At 24.9% G+C, this 19943-nt stretch overlaps 6 non-coding genes across 6 annotated transcripts; 5 read left to right on the top strand and 1 right to left on the bottom strand.

Moving 5' to 3' along the window:
* Nucleotides 1-650: 650 nt before the first annotated feature.
* Trnam-cau (transfer RNA methionine (anticodon CAU)) lies at nucleotides 651-723 on the top strand. The gene has a single exon. It is a non-coding gene; the product is annotated as a tRNA-Met (tRNA).
* A 482-nt stretch (nucleotides 724-1205) lies between these two features.
* Nucleotides 1206-1277, bottom strand: Trnaa-cgc (transfer RNA alanine (anticodon CGC)). The gene has a single exon. It is a non-coding gene; the product is annotated as a tRNA-Ala (tRNA).
* Nucleotides 1278-8561: 7284 nt separating this feature from the next.
* Trnav-aac (transfer RNA valine (anticodon AAC)) lies at nucleotides 8562-8634 on the top strand. The gene has a single exon. It is a non-coding gene; the product is annotated as a tRNA-Val (tRNA).
* Nucleotides 8635-12657: 4023 nt separating this feature from the next.
* On the top strand, nucleotides 12658-12739 carry Trnas-gcu (transfer RNA serine (anticodon GCU)). The gene has a single exon. It is a non-coding gene; the product is annotated as a tRNA-Ser (tRNA).
* An 8-nt stretch (nucleotides 12740-12747) lies between these two features.
* On the top strand, nucleotides 12748-12819 carry Trnaa-ugc (transfer RNA alanine (anticodon UGC)). The gene has a single exon. It is a non-coding gene; the product is annotated as a tRNA-Ala (tRNA).
* A 6758-nt stretch (nucleotides 12820-19577) lies between these two features.
* Trnas-uga (transfer RNA serine (anticodon UGA)) lies at nucleotides 19578-19659 on the top strand. Its single transcript has one exon. It is a non-coding gene; the product is annotated as a tRNA-Ser (tRNA).
* Nucleotides 19660-19943: the final 284 nt, after the last annotated feature.

Genomic DNA, 19943 nt, shown 5'->3' on the forward strand with positions numbered 1-19943 from the left:
TTGCCATCATCAAAATTTTTTTTTAATAAAAAACACATTTAAAGTAACTTTACAATATCTTTTCAATGTTTTAATACTATTCAACACAGTTTCTTATATATAAATTAACTTAAAACTTGAAATAGACCAAAAAATGTGTACTTTTACAAACCTGGAAGAAATTTGGAAAACCTGGAAAAAAAATTGAAAAACCAGTGGCAACCCTGTCTTATTAAAAGTTTATTATATTTAAGTATTTTGAATTTTTATCTTTCTGACTTCGTAAATTTTGAAATACAAAAGTATGAGTTTTCTTTATCAAGCTAAAAGTAAATTAAAATATACATAAAATAAGTATATATATTTCAAAATAATGCGTAACAAAATAACATCGTAAATAAAGTTATTTACTAGTTTTTTTTTTACCAGATTGTCAGTCATTTTATTTTAAATAAAGCCGGTTGAAAGCAAACACTGTTTAATCAACAATTTTTTTGCAATTTTGATTCATCTAGCATCGTTTTAATATAAAGCAGTATTATTTTTAGAAAGTTTTAAATATGGTTAACTGTTGGAAGTAATCAATGGTAAAGTGTAGATTATTATTAGCAACGTCTAACTGAATTAGAACCTATCATTTTATATATTACGAAACTGCATTGTGTATGTGAGCCCCGTTGGCGCAGTAGGCAGCGCGTCAGTCTCATAATCTGAAGGTCGTGAGTTCGATCCTCACACGGGGCATGCTTTTGTAAAAATTAATATGTGGTTTTATTAACTTTATCACCGAAATGGTTATTTCAATACCAGAAAAAGTTAATTTTTTGTTATGTAATTCAATACCATAAGAATTTATGAAATTCATTCTTGCAAGTTTAGTTCCTAAAAAAACCATTGCTCATTTTCCCTTGATTGATAAAGTTTATGTGATTAACTAAACCTTCAACGTGATACTTTTTTTTTAAGTTACAGTTTTAGAACAACATAGAAAAATTCCAAATTTGTACAAAAAAAGCTTTTTTTTTCTGTATTTAAAGGGTATTCGTATTTTGATGAGGTTTTTATTTTGAATTAGAAAGGTATGTATCAAAAATAAGTTGAAAAAGTTAAATAATTAACAATACAAAGACAAATTTTAGATTAAAACATAAATCATACATCAAAACAATTAACAAATATATTTATTCATGTAAGCAAAACGACTATGGTTAGTTTTATTAAAAATATGGGGTTGCCGGGAATTGAACCCGGGGCCTCACGCATGCGAAGCGCGCGCTCTACCCCTGAGCTACAACCCCACTTGTTCACAGGAAGAATAGGCAGTATATATAATACGCACATCCTTAATTTTAAATATATATTAGAACCTTACTTGATAAGTTTTAGTACCTCAATACAATTATACAAGTGCTAGCTTATATTTAAATTTAATTATAGAACTAAGAAAGTTTTTAGTAATTAATTTGTAAAACTTGTTTCCAGCATGCAGCCAACAACCGATGGATTGTGAGGGGCTGAGGTATGAGTTTAGTGAACCTGAAAGTTCATGTGGTATCGGGTGCACCAGATTAGTATCTTGTGATGCTTCAAAGTTTTACAAAGCTGATTCGATTGTTCACACTTGCCAAAATGGAGCTGTTTGGTCCAGTGACGAATGCTTGCGTTGCGAACAAAGTTTGAATTTTATTTAAATACTCATGTTAATACTCATGTATTTAAATACTCATGCTAAAGTTTTAACATTATTGTTATTACATTTCAACACTACTTTAAAATTTATATTTATAAACTATTATTTTTTTATGTTTTGTACACAAGTTTAGATTACAAGTAAAAGTATTTCAAAAGCAAGTGTTTTGTTTTATTTTAATTTATCTTTACGAGCTAATTGTTAATATTATTTTTTAATTGTAATAAGCTTTTTACAAATGAAAACAATAAAACTTTATTAAGAGAAGTATATACTAAATTGTTTATTTTTTTATTTGTAAAATAGTAAAAAAGTTATACTTTAGAAGTACATCATGTTATATGAACATCAATAAGTAATTTATGTATGTAAAAAAAAGAAAAAAGTTATAAACAGCTAATTATAAAACACATAAGACATACAAAATAAATAACATGAGTTATTTTAACTAGGTTTAATAAATTAAGTATGTACTTTAAAAATTTGTGTTTTTATATTTCAACTAATTTGTTTCGGTAGGATCTTTTATAATATAAGATGTCTCATAATAAAAATTTAAACATATATAACTTAGTTATACACAATAGTTTAAGAATTTAAAACGCTAGAAATATCTATTAGAAAAAATGCGTATATCTTTATATATAAAAGGTAATAATCAATTTTGTTTGTAAATTTTTCTTTAGGGATTAAGCCAACAAAACCTGATGAAGTTATATCTATTGATGAAGCCTCATTAGTTGTGAATAGTAATTTTGTTTTTCAAACTGAAGTGCAGTTTGAATCAATTCCCGATGATATAATTTACGCACACTGGGCTATTGTTGTAATTGATTCTCTTGCTAAAGAGTCGTATGTTAGTGTTTAAATTCAAATAATCTTTTTCTATAGTGCCTTTTAAAACCTTTTTTATCAACTAAGAAAAATTGAAAATATCTTTATACATTAAATAACATTTTTAAAAGCATTATCATATTTTATTAAAGAGAACTAAGCGAGAACTCAGTATTGTTTAAGTTTAATTGCCACTAATTTTTCAAATTTGTATACTTTTTATTATCTTGTTTCTTGGTTAAAAATAACAAAAAAAAAAGTTCAAAACTTATAGTTGTAGTAATAGCTCTGATTCTTAACAGAGAGAAAACGTACTACAAACACACAGAACCCAAGAAACGAAACTAAATTATTTGGAAGTTGTTTTGCATCAAAAAAGTCTTGAATTACCGTTAGTAGTTGCTGCTTTGACGAATCTATCCAGTTAATGATGAACTATTTTTGACTTTGATGTACGGGTAGGACTTTTTATGGGTAGTTTTTTTTTGAGCAATATTGGGTACTTTTCATGAGTATAATTGCAGCAATTTTGCAAAAAAAGGCTCCAATATTTTGATGACGTCATCGTATATTTTGGGTAGTTTTGATTTTAAAATTATACAAAAAAGTTGTAAAAATACGTCGCGCTGAAAAGTAAATTGAACAATTTTACATTTAAAAATTCTATATAAATGGCTTCATTAAAAGTCGCACTGCTAGTTTTTGGAGCTTTATTTTTGTAAACACAAGAACAAGCGTCTCTGTTTATAAAAAATACGCTTTCTATGTAATTTTTAATTGTAAACAAATTCAACCACATATATAGAAATAAAACAAAAAACTGTTTTAAATATTTACTAAGTTTTAATGAAATGTAATGACAATTATAAAGTGGGTTGTTTTTAATTTATATGTAATTTTCTTTGAGTCATGTGTACTTTATAAACTTATTTACTAAGTTATAACCACAGAAGAACACTAATTAAATTTACTAGTAGTAATTACTAGTAATTTTGAAATCATACATTTGAAACTTATTTAACATGATACAATAAGACTTCTTCTATGTTATGATTTCCGTAAAAAACATACTTGACCAGTTAATATAATGATTAAAGCCGGTAATGTGATGTGTATAGATAAACTAAAATAAGGCATAAATAACCAATTTAGTTTTAAATTAAATCTAAAGAGACTACTCTCATTTTGTTTAAAAACAAAAACCTAGTAAAGTTTTAATTTATTGTAAGCTGTTTATCATAATTATTTAAATAACACTTTAAACAAGCCATAAGGGTTCTAAAATTTATTTATAACAAATTTTATTACTTGCTCTTATTTCTAGTTAAAGCTTAAGTTAAAACTGTAAAATTATTCAATTATAACTATAACATTTTATTATACTATAAACTTTAAATCGAATTCAAAGTTAACTTTAGTTGTATACAAAAATAAGTATCTCCTGTAATTTTAATTAATAAATAAAGAAATGAAACATTTTCGCATTTGTTAAAAATTTATTATTTTAAACAATGTTAATTTTTTCACACACACAACAACTTAAAAAAAAAAACGTTATATTTACCTAAATGTATAAGATTCATAATTTATTATAAAACACAATAAAAAATTCACTTATCTTTAGTATTTAAAATAATCCAAACATATTTAAAAAAAATAGTTTTTTTAAAAGCAGAAAACAAAACATCTATCTATAATACTTTTAATACTTAAACTTTTAATATAAAAACAAACAATTTCTTCCGTTAAATGTGTTGAAAAATTAAAAACAGGTATATAAATCTAAAACATACAATCTTTAGTATAACAAAAAATGAAATATCATTAGTCCTAGGTAATCTTGTTTAAAATAAGCAATTTTTGGTTATTAATATTAATACTACAGAAAATTAACACAAAAAATCTAGTTTAAATGTTTACTGACAGTTATAGATCATAAAAAAACACAAATATGATTTTATAAAATAAGCAGTTAAGTATGTAACCATGATTTACTTTTAATTATATGGTCAAAAATTAAAATAGACTAACTCAGATAAAAATTTCTTTTTACAACTGAACTAAAACAGCACTTAAAAAAACAAAGTTAAATCTAACTAATAAAGAAACTAAAACGAAATACTGAAACATACACTCTTTAGTATAACAAAAAAAAATGAAATGTCATTAGTCCTAGGTAATCCTGTTTAAAAAAGCAATTTTTGGTTATCAATATTAATACTACTTGATATTTAAACAGAAAATTAACACTTAAAAATCTAATTAAAATGTTTACTGACAGTTATAGATCATAAAACAACACAATTCTGATTTTATAAAATAAACAGTTAAGTATGCAACCATGATTTACTTTTAATTATATGGTCAAAAATTAAAACAGACTAACTCAGATAAAAATTTATTTTTACAATTGAACTAAAACAGCACTTAACAAAAACAAAGTTAAATCTAACAAATAAAGAAACTAAAAAGAAATACTAAAACATACACTTTTTAGTATAACAAAAAAATGAAATATCATTAGTCCTAGGTAACTACTTGTGCACTAATAATTTATACAGGCAAATATAGTACTTTAGTTCAATCACAATAAAAGTATGTGAAAAAGAGTTCAAAAAATTTTATTTAAGTGAAGTTCCTAAGTTTGTTTAGGGCCACTTAACACTTGACAAAGTGTACACTTTGACACATATGAGGTTGATAGAGTTGCAGTAAAATTACAATTGGGATCACCCATAGATAGTATTCCAATCTTAAACTAAATTTATTTAATACAAATTGCACATTACTTTTCATAATCTTTGGTACAGCATCTAAAACTTTGTCACACTTTTCTGAAACCTTAAAAATATCTTTATGCCTTTTAATTTCAGTATAAGGTTTGATATATATACCATCTATATTATTGACAATATCTTTGTTATCTGTATTATTTTTTAAATAAGGTTGTTGAACATAACAAAATTTTTTTTGTTTTTTTCTTTCAGTAGGCTTAAAAAAGTGTTTTGTGTTATAAAAATTACCACCTTTTTTATTTTTAGCATTAAAATTATTTACAAAATCATCTGAACTATCACTGGAATAAGTTGTTTGAGGCTCATTTTGTTTATTGTTTTTAACTGTTTTAAACAAATTCTCACTTAAACTTGAATTAACACTAACACTAGCATTTGAAAAATCATCACTGTCTTTATCATCGCTGTCAACAATTATAATTCTCCTTTTACTTATTTTGAATTTACTGTTTTGCTTAAATTTACTTACCAAACTAACAAAATGATTTGGCTGCCAATATTTATTAGTAACAAAAGTTATGGAAGATCATTGAATTACAATACTTACTTCATTTCCATAAACTTTACAATTAAAAATTGTGTTAAGCAATTTGGCTATAGTATTTTCTAGACCATTTACATATGGGTAGATTGTATTTATATGTATATTAAGTGCCATTGCACTGCATGCAATGTGGGTTTGTGGTGTTCCCACTTGCATTGTTAAAGAAAATACAGAGTCAAATGTTAAGTGTATGTACTTTTCTCTTATTTGTACAACTGCATCTTTGTTTTTAACCATCCAAATAAATATTTTTAACCTAATTTTTCTATGATGGTCTTCAACGCCATACAGGGACTGGGAAATAGCCTTAAACAAACAATCTCCAGCCCCAGAGTTTTGGATTGGTATGCAGTCTGTGGGTAATCCTAATTGTAGTTTGACTGCAACATCATCAACCTTTTGAGGTGGTTCAAATTGTACATTTTCTCGATATGGGTCAAGTGGCCCTAAACCAAACTTAGGAAGTTCTTTCAAAAAAATCTCTGTAAAATCTTTTTCACCTAAGTGTTTCCACTTTTGAATGAAATTAAATGCTTCTTTTGCCATTTTAGTAACTTAACACTACGAATATACCTGTTAGTAAAACATTAAATTTAGTTTAATAATAATAATAAATACTTAGGGCTTGGGGAGGGTGGGGTTAGTCTTTTTTGTATAACTTGATCTTACTTTGTTGAATTTTAACTAAACTCTGAGTTACTTTTTACAGAAATTTTATATTAAAATAGTTTTGTGAGAAATAGCCTGTTTAAGTTGGAGAATACAATAGGTTCCTTATGATATGGGTTAACTTAAACTACTAAAAATCTTTCTACTCCTACGTTTTTGAGATCAATACCATAAACAGATATTTTTAAAACTTTCTTCATGTTTTCAGAATTACTTCAAAGTTTTTAAGGCAACAAATATATTGATCTATCTATTATAGCATAAACTAATAAATTTAAGGTAAATAACTATCTTAAGTAGTATAGCAACACTAAAAAAATATTGTAAAAACTTAAAATGTGTTTATAGTTAAATAAATTTATTGATAGAAATAAAAACTCATATATATGATAGACTTATTATATCTAATCAAAACTTTATTATTTTACATGCAGAAATAGTTTAAAAATCACATATTTTTTGGTGATTTTTGTTTGAAATACCATATTTTTTCTTTTTTTTTTTATTCCACAGACTCAAGGTGTTTTCAGTTTTTGTTTAAACTGTCAAGTTCCTAGATTCCAGGTGTTTTGGCAACCCTGTCAAATCTTAAGGAAATATATCTTTGAATATTTATAAAAAGAAAGAAAACAAAATAAAAGATGACAATAAAAACCTATTGTACCCACTAATATAATTTTTTATCTCAAAAATTTGTTTTAGTATTAAAAATCTGTATAAGGCTACTTGTGGTTTACTTAAAAATCTGTAAAATAACATCAAGTTGTAATAAAGCTGATCTACACCCTTCCTGTAACTACACTAAGGTTTTTTTTAAATTTCGTTCAATTTTTTCCTAATTTAACATACTTTTTTAATTACAAGTATTATTTATTTTTCTTTAAAAAAAAAGTCATCAGAATTTTAAGTTATTCTAGGATTTTATACAACATTCCAAGATTCCAATAAACATCTAGGTTTGATGACCATCATTTTAGCTTTATTTCAAACTAAAAAAGTGCTAGGTTTCATTGAATTACAAAACTTATGTATAACTAGTTAAAATTTTTTCAATGACTTCAAGTCATCAATAATAAACTAAAAAGGAAAAATTAAAAAGATAATAGCTTAATTTGTTTTGAGTTTGAAATTGTAACTTACACAAAAAATATCAGAGTTAGAAATTATATTTCTATAACTTTAATAACAAAGGGAAATGTTTTGTACTATTTCATTGTTTTTATTCAGATTTATGCATTTTCATATTTAAAAAATAAACAATGTGAATTTCTCATAGGCCTGGACAGCAATTTTGCTTTGTTTACAAAGTTTAAGCTTCAAAACTACCCAAAGTAAAGTTAATGACGTCATCAAAATATTGGGTACTTTTTTTGCAAAATTGCTGCAATCAAAAGTACCCAATATCTAAAACTACCCATAAAAAGTCCTACCGTTGATGTACAATATTTAATAATTACGTCATATTGTTTTTGTTATTTGTATAATTTTGTTTCATTGTTTAGCAAAGTGCTATTTATTTTAAACCGTACTAGCTGATGATTAAAGCATTTAGCTTTATGAAACTTATGTTCTGGTTTTTAAAAATCTACCTTCTTAACATTTTATATATAGTTTATTAGAAAAATACAATTTAAATAAATTATTTAAAAGCCCTTCAAGTGGGCTCTGTAGAAGGTGTTCAAGTTTGAATAACCACCTTATTTTATATATATATATATATTTATATATATATATAATTTATTATTAAAATTCGATTTTAAAAATACTAGTACATATGTTTCATAATAACAAAAAAAATAGTCTTTAATCTTCAGCTAGTTCAAGTTTAAAATAAATATACTTTGGTAAACAGAGATGCAAAAGTTATACAAAAAACAATATGACGTAAGAATTGAATATTGTACATTACAAATATTTGGTACGAAAATTGATCTTCCATCTTATCTATATATATATACTAAACGTGATTACCGCTACAATACGAAAACTCTTGCGAAATCAATATAAACTGAGTATATATTTACTTACTCAGTTAATGTAATACACATCAGTTTCCGTAGTGTAGCGGTTATCACGTTCGCCTAACACGCGAAAGGTCCCCGGTTCGAGCTCGGGCGGAAACATTTTTTATAACGAGTAAGTTTAAAAAGTTCTTTTTTTTTGTAACTTATTGTTTTTAATATAGTAATTTATAATTAAGACCTTTATTGATATTTTATAGAAGTTCTCATTAAGATGAATTTGTTTAAGTTTTACACCCATTGCTTTTCATAACAATTTAAATTTTAAAAAGTATTGTTCTATAAACAGTTTACCAAAGTAATTTTTATATTATGTATGTTTAATAACAAAATTTTTAACTATCATTAACCTTTGTGCAACCGTTAATATAGTTAATTAATATAAAACTAAAATTTAATTAGAAAAGTGTTGCTGTAGCTAGTCTAACAAACAAAATAAAGAAAAAAAACAATAATACCTTATTTCAAAGTTGTGATTATTTTGTTTGTAGTTATTTAAAAAATTTATAGCTAGTTTTATTGAATCACAAAAGTATTAAGCAAAAAAATATTTAAACTATGATTAAAATAATAACTTATTTATGTATATTTTACTAGATTTTGTTTATTTTAAATAACTTATAAAGTATGAAAATTACCCAGAACGTTTTAGAAATGTTCTATTGTTATAAGGCTACATGAAAATTATTTTCGCTACAAATCACTGTAAAAATATATAATCTTTAGCTTAATTAGAAATTATTTGAAAATAAGTTGGTTAAGACATTTTATCTTGAAAAAAAAAGAAAACAGTACTTTTTTCAAGTATTTGCCAGTACTCTAACAAATAAACTATATTTTTTTAAGCTCACTTATATTGGTGTTTATTAAATAAGGTATAAATAAAGGTAATTTTTTCTTGAATTTTGAGTAAAAAATGCGCATGTAAGTCTAACTAATAAGATTATGACAGTAAAAAATTATTTAGAATAAAATATTAATAAAAATACAAAATTTTTAATCACTAAAACTAGCTATATATTAGTATTTAGACATTGTTTAGGCTATATTTTAAAATTAAAAAAAAAGTTTAATATAGATCTAATAGTTAGGATAACAAAAGTATAAAAAGTTTAAATATTTATTTGTTAAATGAGATGTTTCACAATAACTAATAGTTGTTAGAAATTGAATTGTTTGAAATTAAATAGTCAAAATAGTCATAATAGTTTGAATTTTTGTTCAACGACTAGAAATAAATATAATTTTAAAGTTTAAATGTTCTGTATAGTTCATGCAAAATTATTGATAATACGAAGTTTCAAAAAGTTTTACGTTAAAATTTTATTTAAATATCCTCTTTTTTAAACTACTTAATAAAAACAATATAAAGTTTTTATTTAATTTTATCTTTTGTGCTATTGTTTTATGCTGTCAAATTAATGTTTACCTAACTGCAGGGGCGTGTCTAGATATTTTTCAAAAGGGGTTCACAATATTTTTTTGTTCTTAATTTGCCGCTAAAGTACGCATTTCTTAAGTATTTATTATTTTAAAGTTTGTTTTAGTTAAACTACAATATTTTTATTTTACTGTATTATATGTATAAATATAAAAACTTCTAAAAAAACCTTAAAATTAAATCTAATTGTTTTCACATAGTAAATTGCTTGTTTCAAAATTAAAATAAAATACCTACCTAATTAGTTAAAATCTCTGCAATAAAATCAACTGACCCATTTTTTGACCAAATACTTTGACCTTTAAACAGAAGACATAGGAAGCAGAAAAGATTTTTTTTTTCTGATAGGGCAAGCTGTCAACCAGTTTCTTCTGTCATACCAACTGTTGTTGAATTTTCTTACCTTGAGTTTATCTGTTTTTTTTTTACTAGGTTAAATTATTCAATTTTATATTAAAAACGTTTGTTCCTGATTTAACTGAATATTCCATTCTAAAGTTGTTACATGAGCAGTAGATAGATCCTATCTAACTGTGCAAACTATATATATATAAGTTATTTATATCAGAGAAAAATTGGATTAATAAATAGTCTTATATTATATTTTATATATATTTCTATTAGATATTCTAGACTCTTTTTTAAAAGTTTTAGTATAAATCATGACAGTTACATTAATATATCTTTAGTATAAAAAAAAAAAAAATTATAGATAATTTAAAGTTGTTTTTATTAAACTTTATAAGCCAATTAGTTGAAAACTTGACTTAAACCACTAAATTTTAAAAATGTTGTTATTTTATATTTAATCACTTTTTAAAACACATAAATTAAAACTTCCCAATATTTTGATTAACTTTGTTGTTATTATACACTTTTTTATTTTTGAGTTAATTAAATGTTTTTCTTTTTCTTTTAGTATTAAATCATACTGCAAACTATAAAAATAAATTTTGAATGTTTCAAAAAATCAAAAACCAACTTTGTGGCCAACAGATATATAAAATAACTTAAATAAAAATATTAAAATACCATTAAATGATAAAAGAATAAATTGCCAGTGTAGGGGTCTAAAGATGATTTTGAAAACTCTCTGAATTGAACTTTTTAAGGTTTAAAAGCTTCACACAACATTAAGATATACAATCAACTAAGTAAAGTAAAACTTTAGTGATTATATTGGACATATTTTAAGTAAAATTATGCTTACCAGTTGAAAAACAATACTTAATCAAAAGTTATTTACACTACGTAACAATTTATAATGGGAACTAAGAGCATCTTAGTAAAAAGTTTTCCAAAAAAAAAGCTACTTTAAAACTTTTACCTATTATCACGTCACAATTAAAAATTTTTTTGAAATCTATTTTACCTGGGCAAAAACGAGCATTTTTTGTTAAGGAAACTTATAGTCTTTCAGTGTTATAAATTAAACATTCATTATTAAAAGTTAATCAAATAACCAAAACAAAGTCAATAAACAACGGTTTTAGTTATATTCTAAGAATTTTTTTTCTTCTCTTTTTTTTTTCACAGGAAACAGGAAACCAGTCAAAACACGCCCCTGCCTAACTGAATTAAATGTTCAATTAATCTTAAATAGTTTTTCTCTAACAAAAATGACTTTTATTTATATTTGAAACTCTTTTAATGATATATTCTAAATTGACCTTACCAGTTTCAACTTTTGTATACTTATGGTTATATGCACAAGTGTTTTTTGTTTTGTAAATTTCTGTTCAGTGAAACAAATCGGAATATGGCTTAATAAACTATTATAAATCTAAAGCTAAAACAAAACAGTTTATATGATCAAATATTATAAGTAGAAATAGTAAATAAGATATATACATATAAAACAGTCATTAAAAATAGTTATAATAGTTTTAAAAATCTAACTGGATTATATTTTGTAAAAAATTATAAGCAACAATATATTATTTATAGATAATATGTTTAAATGAAATTGATTATTTTAAAATACAGAAACCTTCCTTTATTGTGATCTTGTATCACTGAATTAAAGTGAACTTGTTTCACTAGGATCTTTTGTTATCAAACACTTAAATTTATATTTTGAATAGTTATTTTAAAATCGCTATTAAAAAAAACGATTTATATAATTTTTTTTAATGCAATTGTTTAGTTTTTTAAATTTTGTTGAGTTTAAAACTTTGAAGTATAAATAAAACTTAACAAGATAATGTCTAATTTAAGAAAGTTTTCTACAGTAAAAACATTGAAATAAAGTCTGATGAATCAACAAACTTTTTATTTGTAACAACAAAAGAGATTGTTAAAAAGCCACAAGTGTTAGCAGTTGAATTCAAACTTCTAAATAAAAACAATGAAACTTTCTATACTAAATCCTTTGCTGCAGCTAATGGTGAATGTTGTAATTGGTTTATATTATTTATGTAAAAAAAATGTTTTTGTAGGATAACATTTATATTTTTAGTTATAAAATAGTAGGCAGTTATGTAAGTTTAGTAAAACTTTGAGCTATTGTGATGAAGCTTAGTTTACATTTTATGTCCAAGTAAATGGTACAAAAGTAATGTTTAACTTAAATATTTATCAACTAGCTGTTTAAATAAAGCTAATGGAGAATGAATATTTGTTATAGGAAACGAAACTTTTAAACCTTAAAGTTTATATAAGTATATTTCGGCTTTCATATAAGCGACGAGGTGGCCGAGTGGTTAAGGCGATGGACTGCTAATCCATTGTGCTCTGCACGCGTGGGTTCGAATCCCATCCTCGTCGTCCTTTGTGGGGACGTAGCTCAGTGGTAGAGCGCAAGCTTTGCATGTTTGAGGCCCCGGGTTCGATCCCCGGCGTCTCCACTCCTTTTAAAAAATAAAATTGTTTTTTTTGTTTAAACAGAATGTCAGTCGAAGGGAAAGTGCTCAGCAACAAGAGGACTTTTATCGAAAGTATCAAGTAATCCTTGTGTTAAAAACTGCGATTTAACATATTATTGCGATGTAGATGCTTTGTATCAACCCCAAGAAGTTGTGTATAAGTGCAATTCTTTTCACTTTTTTTCAGCGGTCACTTGCCCTGAATGCCGAAAAAGTTTGATTTAAGTACTTTTATGTTTTGAGAATTGTCATTTACACCCAGATTCTGTTTAAAAATAAACTGTGTGACGATTTTGTTCAGTTTAGTCTCTTACAAAATATAACTTTTAAAAAAAGTTCAAGATTATTAAAAACCTGATTCTTTTTTTTCTTTGGAAAAAATCAAGCCTACTAGTTATTTTCCAATTAAAACTATTTAGCGTGTAAAAGTGTTTAATGAAATAATATTTTAATTGACAGTATATAATAGCTAAACGTTAACAATAAAAAAAACAAACTTTAAGCGATTTTTTTAGCTTCCTAAAATTAAGCTATTAAAATTCTTTTAGTGGTTAGCTATTTTATTTTTCTTGGATATAAATTTTTGTAAATTTTGAACCTTGCTATAATATTTATTTACAATGAAGCAACTAATAAATCATGCAAATTTTAGTGTACAATTTACTTGTAAAATTTTTCCATACAATTCAAAAATAAACGTAAATTAATATTGAAAATTTTATTATATACATAAGTATATTTATCTATGAAGAAAAGCTTATGAAATTAATCAAAAAAATTAAGTATTCAAAATATAAATTTAAGCCTTTGCTAATAAAGATCCTGGCGAAACAAGTTAACTGGAATATATAATAATAACAAATTTAAACAGTACTCTTTCTTTATTACACTAACACATGTTTCTGTGTGTTAGCAAGTTAACAGACTTCAACGGAGCTATGAAGTTCAAGAAATACTTTATTTTTCTAGTATTTCTTGAACTTCATAGCTCCGTTAAAGTCTGTTAACTTGTTAACGCACAGAAACATGTGTTAGTGTAATAAAGAAAGAGTACTGTTTAAATTTGTTATTAATTTTTTTTTTTTTTAATTATGTTTAAAATAGTTTTTTAATAGTTGTTTACTGATTTTTTGAATAAATTTCTAGTAGTCTTGGTAGTTTTAAAACTGAATTTTAAAATGAAATAAAAAAAATCACAATCAAACAGTTTTTAATATCAAAATCTAGGTTAATAAATAGGTTTAACTTCCTTTTTTATTGAATACAAATTTTCTCTCAATTCTACTTTAAGTTTGTTTTTTTTGTTAAACTCATGTTTTTTACATTAACTTATTATAAACTTAGTTTTATCAATAAATAAAAATTGCAAAAAAAAAAACCTTAAATAGTTTACCACACTTTTATTTTGTCAAATTGAGGTTTTATGTTTAGTTTATTCGTATGATAATAAGACTTTTTTTTCAGTTTACAAAGTAACTGCTAGTTCGGTTGATAAAAACGAAATAACAAGAACAATCGAAAGCGGTGTTTCTATTTCAGTTTTTATTGAATTTGTTTATTTTTCTTTATTTCCGATTCAAATTTCATGGACAATCCGAGATGATAGCAATGTACAGTTTATTTTCAAAGTTTCAAACTAGAATTTAAGTTAAATGTTTCTAAAAGTCTTGTTTATGCACTAAAGATATTAAAAAGTTACGATATTTCTTGTTTTCAATTTTTTTTGTTTTTAAAAAGTTTTTTTAGATAACGTATACAAAACTTTGTTTATCATTAAGCAAATTTGTATTGATTACAGTCAGAAGAGCTGATAGTCTGTGGTGAAAACGGACCCGGAACATTTACTTGCAGAATTTCAGCTGAAATATCTGATACTTACAGAGGCAGAACTGTGATTTCTGAAGAGTTAGTTTAAAGCGGGCCACGTTTTTCCAGAGCTGCAATTATTTAAAAATACTTGTAGAAATAAACATAAAAATACTATCTTAATCCAAGTTTTGTGGCAAAATAAGCAATATCAAAGCACTAGTAATGAAAAGTTTTTAAATTGAAAGCCTTAAAGTAAGCTTTTACTACAAAAAACCCTTTATAGCCGTTTTTAATAAGGTACGTTTTAAGCTGAAAAGTTTCTTGCAGGCCCTATATTTTGGCCGCGGGCCAAAGTTTACCGACCGATGGTTTTAATACTAATATTTTTTATAAACCAATTTAATCTGACTACAATTCAACAGATATAAAAAGCCTTTTAAAATAGACGAGAAACCTTTCAGTTTAGTTATGGAACAATTGAGTTATGATGATGACAGTAAAAAAATATCACTTGAAATTTATCACCGTTCCGGAACGTTTGACATTATAGACTATGTTGTACTTACTATGACAGGTAATGTTTTAACAAAGAATATTTTTAACTGTAAGTAAGTTGTGGTAAAAAAAATAATTCAAGTGAGAATAAACTAATTTTTTAAACATTTTAAAATAGTTTGTTTGAAGAATTTTAATAAAAGTAAAACAGTCAGAGTTATAAAGCTGTTAAGATATCTTTTTTATTCGTAGTAATTTAATTAGGCTTGTTAAAATATTTTACTTCAACCAAGTTGACAGATTTTATATTTTTAGAATGCAACAACACATGCCACGGACCCGGCTTGGCCGTCACATATTCGCAAGTTCCCTGCGGATTCGGTTGTGACGTCATATACAGATGCGACGGGTTTTACCGTCAAGTGACTCACGTCAGCACTTGCTCACAAACTGGTGATCTGACCAATCCTGTGACTTGTCCGTTTTGTAAACCATGTAGGTTTCGTATAATGAAATTTACTTTATGTAAAGGTTGAAATTTTTGAGTGTGAATTTATTTGGTGCTTTGTAATTTTATTGTGTCGTTTTATGTAGCCGATATATACCTATGAGTAAAATAAAGTTGGTTAAAATTTCTGGAAAAGTTACTTTTGTTTATTGTCTCTTTAGTTAAAGTTTAGACCTCTAACTATTTCGTTAAACAACCTTAAGTTTGGAATTGCTAAGGTATATATAATCATTTTTTGAATAGTTATGATTGGATTAGTTTTATTACAAATTGTATATTATATAAAAAAGTTTAAATAGATATTGTATTTGATACAATGGAATTTTTTAGCTGATAATTTTAAAAGTAGAAGTGTTCACTTTTTTGTTTTTAACTTAGTTTAAGTATATTTAATCTATTTTAGTACATATTAACATGCTTTTCTTGTTAGTGTTTGAAGTGAAGCGATCAGTGGAAAAAATAGATCTGCTGTTAGGTCTAGATGCAAATGTAAACGCAGTTTTGGTATTTTCAGAAGTTCCAGCTTTCACCTTTACTTCTATTTGGACAACTAACACCGCTCAAGTAAAATTAAATATTTTTAGACATAACAAGCAAATAAAAACTTTCCTTCACTTTTTTTTTGATTCTTTTAAATAATAAGTTAAAACATTTTAACGCATACATATTTATTATTATTATTATTATTATTATTATTATTATTATTATTATTATTATTATGTTGTTTATTGTGCAATGTTGGAATCAGGCATCAAAACCTGAGTCACTTAAATAGGACACACAATGAGAAAAATAAAAATAAAATACAATTATATTTCTACATAAAATAAACATAAACAAAATATGAAACAAAGTTAAAGTTATAAAAAACTGATTAATAAGTTTAACTCACTTGCTTGATATAAATGGCGATAACTTAGTCCTAAATCCTACAAACACATTTGTACGAAATAAATAAAAGTAAATTAATATTCTGTTAGGGGGGAGGCGTAGGAAAATAAAACTAATTAATATTGAAAATGAAGAAATCAGTAGTAAATTAGATGAGATAAGTATTATAAAAATTATATTTATTAATTTTCTCTGTTTTTTTTATGGAAAGTTACTGAATTTTACTGATACTTATACTATTTAAATTAAATCTTTATAGTTTTAAGCGAAAATGTTCCACCCTCTCACACGATACTACATCCTGTGGTAACTTGTTCCACATAGTCTTTGCTTTGCGAAAAAATGAACCTTGCCACTGACTGTTGTTAAAATTATGTTTACATTTTATTTTTCTATTATTTTCTCTTAACTGATATTTATTATTGGAAAAACCAAAAAATTGACTGTTAAAAACCATGTAATTGCCATTAAAAAAATTTAAAGCGTAAATAAATCAAATTTCCATCTTCTATATTCAAGAGATTTCAATCCAAGTTTAACCAGTCTAATTGTATGATGTGTTGGATATGTTACAACGACTACATATAAAAGGGTAAAAATTATTTGCACAGACTCAATTTCGTTAATGGTAATTGACGTAATTGGTAATAATAATAAATTTGGGTATTGTATTCAAGGTTAGGACGAGCGTATATTTTAAATAGTTTTGTCAGAATAGTAGCTAAATTAGTTTTAAAACTTTTTGATATTTGATAGGATGAAACTTGTGCAACAATATATAAATAATTTTTGTGTTCATTCCATTTAAAGTTTTTAGATATATATATTCCTAAATCCTTAAAAACTTTAACTGTTGGTATCATAGTGTTATTGATTAGTAGGTCAATTGGGTCAAACGGCTTATTTTTCTTAGTTGTTAGAATTTTACATTTTTTAGGATTTAAATCCAGTTTTCTTGTTTTTAGCAATTTGTAGATATTATCTAGAGTAGATTGTAAAGAGATATTTGACTCACTAAAATTTTTTGTATCATCTGCAAATAAACTCATATCACTTATGATATCAATGTTTGAATTAATATCGTTAATGTAAATTAAAAAATAGGGGAACAATTACACCACCTTGTGGTACTCCAATGTATACCGTTAAAGGGTCTGACAGCGTATCATTAATGACCACTCCCAATTAAAAAATTATTGAACCACTTCACTAAGGATTCATGTAGTCCATACTGACTCAATAATCATTTGTTTATTAATGAATCGAAAGCTTTTTTAATACCTACTTTAATGTATTCGTTTTTGAGATAAGGAACTATCCATAAATGTAAGCATGTTAAAATTTGGATGTTTTAGGAGCGGTTAGGGAGAAAACCAAATTGTTTATTAGATAGTAAAGTATAGTTAAAAAGGTTATTTAAAAACTTTATAGTTATAGTGTGTTCAAAAATTCGAGAAAACCCACCAGTTAAAGATATTGGCCTATAGTTTAACGCTTTGTTTTGTTACCTTTCTTCTGGACTGGAATGACAAAATACATTTTCCATTGTTTTGGTACTTCAGCTAATTCTATAGAGCAATTGAAACTCATTGAAAGTGTAAAAATTATTGATGGAATTGCAACTTAATAAAATAGGGCGGGATATTTTCTGGGGTTCTAGTGGTTTTATCTTTTAGGTGGTCAATTGAACTTTTAATGTTTTCATAAGTTATAAAAAAATTTTCCATTTTACTACAAATTTTTTGAGCTAGTTTAAAACTTTGGTGGTTATCATCTTTTTTAAATACTTTTTGAAAATATATGTAGTAAATTGAAATACCTATTTGATGTTGTTCGCAAAACTTAATTTTGTTAAGTGTTTTATTAAAAAAAGACAGTAAGTAGTTTCATTTGACAAACGTTATAAAAATACAATTTCAAATAGTTAACAGTTATGAAAAATTTTAATAACTATTAAAAAATGTCATTTTGTATGATATTATAAAATATTAGAATCAATTTAATAAAAAAAATTAAGATAACATTATTATTAAAACTTATAGTATTAATTTGAAGATAAATTAAATCAGTTAAGCTTATTGCATTTTTTAATTTAATTAATACATGTTTTCAATTAAGAAACATTAAATATAAATGTTTTAAAGTTTTTCAAAATAAAATTTTTAGAAAGTGTTTAAAAAAGTTTTTAAAGTCAGTAAACGAATAATTGTAATGTACGCTTATATTGAATACTTATATAATTTGATAGAAATAGTTTATAAAAACTGCAACTTGTGTATATTTATTTTAAGATTTTTTCGTAATGTAAGTTCAGTAAATATCACTTAGTATTCTTAAAAGCAAGGTTCTGTGTCTATAAATGTTAGAGGTATTTCATCTGATATAAAAATAGTTTTTTTTTTTAAATAACAAAATTAAGTTTTAGTAAATTCTCTAAACGTAGCTTTATAACACAATATTATTAAAAAGTTTTCTATTGTAAGTTCTTTAACCTAAGACATTACTGTAAAAGACAGTTATTTATATTGTTGTTCAGTGCCTTCTATTATTTTGAAAAGGTTATGAGAATTTTAGTTTTAAGTATACTAATAAGTAATTATTGCTTTTCAAAGTATACGCATTGTTTTTATAACACATTTTAACTGTTAATTATACTGATAATAAATTTAAAGTTCATTATTATTAAAAATAAAGCAGGAAATTTAAATACTTGGTTCCATTTATAGTGCTGTAAGTTCAAAAATCTAACCTTGACATTTTAAATCATGATGAGATTTTTTTTAATTTATTATTTTTTACTAAAAAACAAAACCTGACAGTTTTAAAATAGAACTTTTTGAAAAGTGTTACAAGTTGTATAATTTATAACTTAAATGATTATTAGAAAAACTTAGAGTTCAACGATATTTAAAAAACTAATATTCAACAATAACCAAACTACATAATTGTAAATATTCTAGCAATTGTAAAAAATACACTATGAATGAGAGCGGCTTAAATTTTAATATATAATGTTAAAACGAAGATTTTAGACACAGCTGCGATGGCCGAGTGGTTAAGGCGATGGACTTGAAATCCATTGGGGTCTCCCCGCGTAGGTTCAAATCCTGCTCGCAGCGCCCTTTTTTCTTTATATCAAAAAATTGTTACATAAAACTAAAATCGTAAAAAATAAACTTTTTTCAACCTAAAAAAAATTTTAAACTTAAACTATAACGGTTTTTTTTAATATTAGCGTATACAAAGCAGAGCTTTAAATAATTTATTCCAGAACTCTATTTTATCTTGTTCATATGATTCAGTTGATAACAAAGTGACTTGTGACACAGATCGTAGTGACATTAGTTATCGGTTAGTTTGTTTAATTTTAGAATTTAAAAATTAAAACAAAAAGATTTAACTG

The sequence above is a fragment of the Thalia democratica genome, chromosome 3 (assembly GCF_965202585.1).
Source record: "Thalia democratica chromosome 3, ktThaDemo2.hap1.1, whole genome shotgun sequence".
Taxonomy (NCBI): domain Eukaryota; kingdom Metazoa; phylum Chordata; class Thaliacea; order Salpida; family Salpidae; genus Thalia; species Thalia democratica.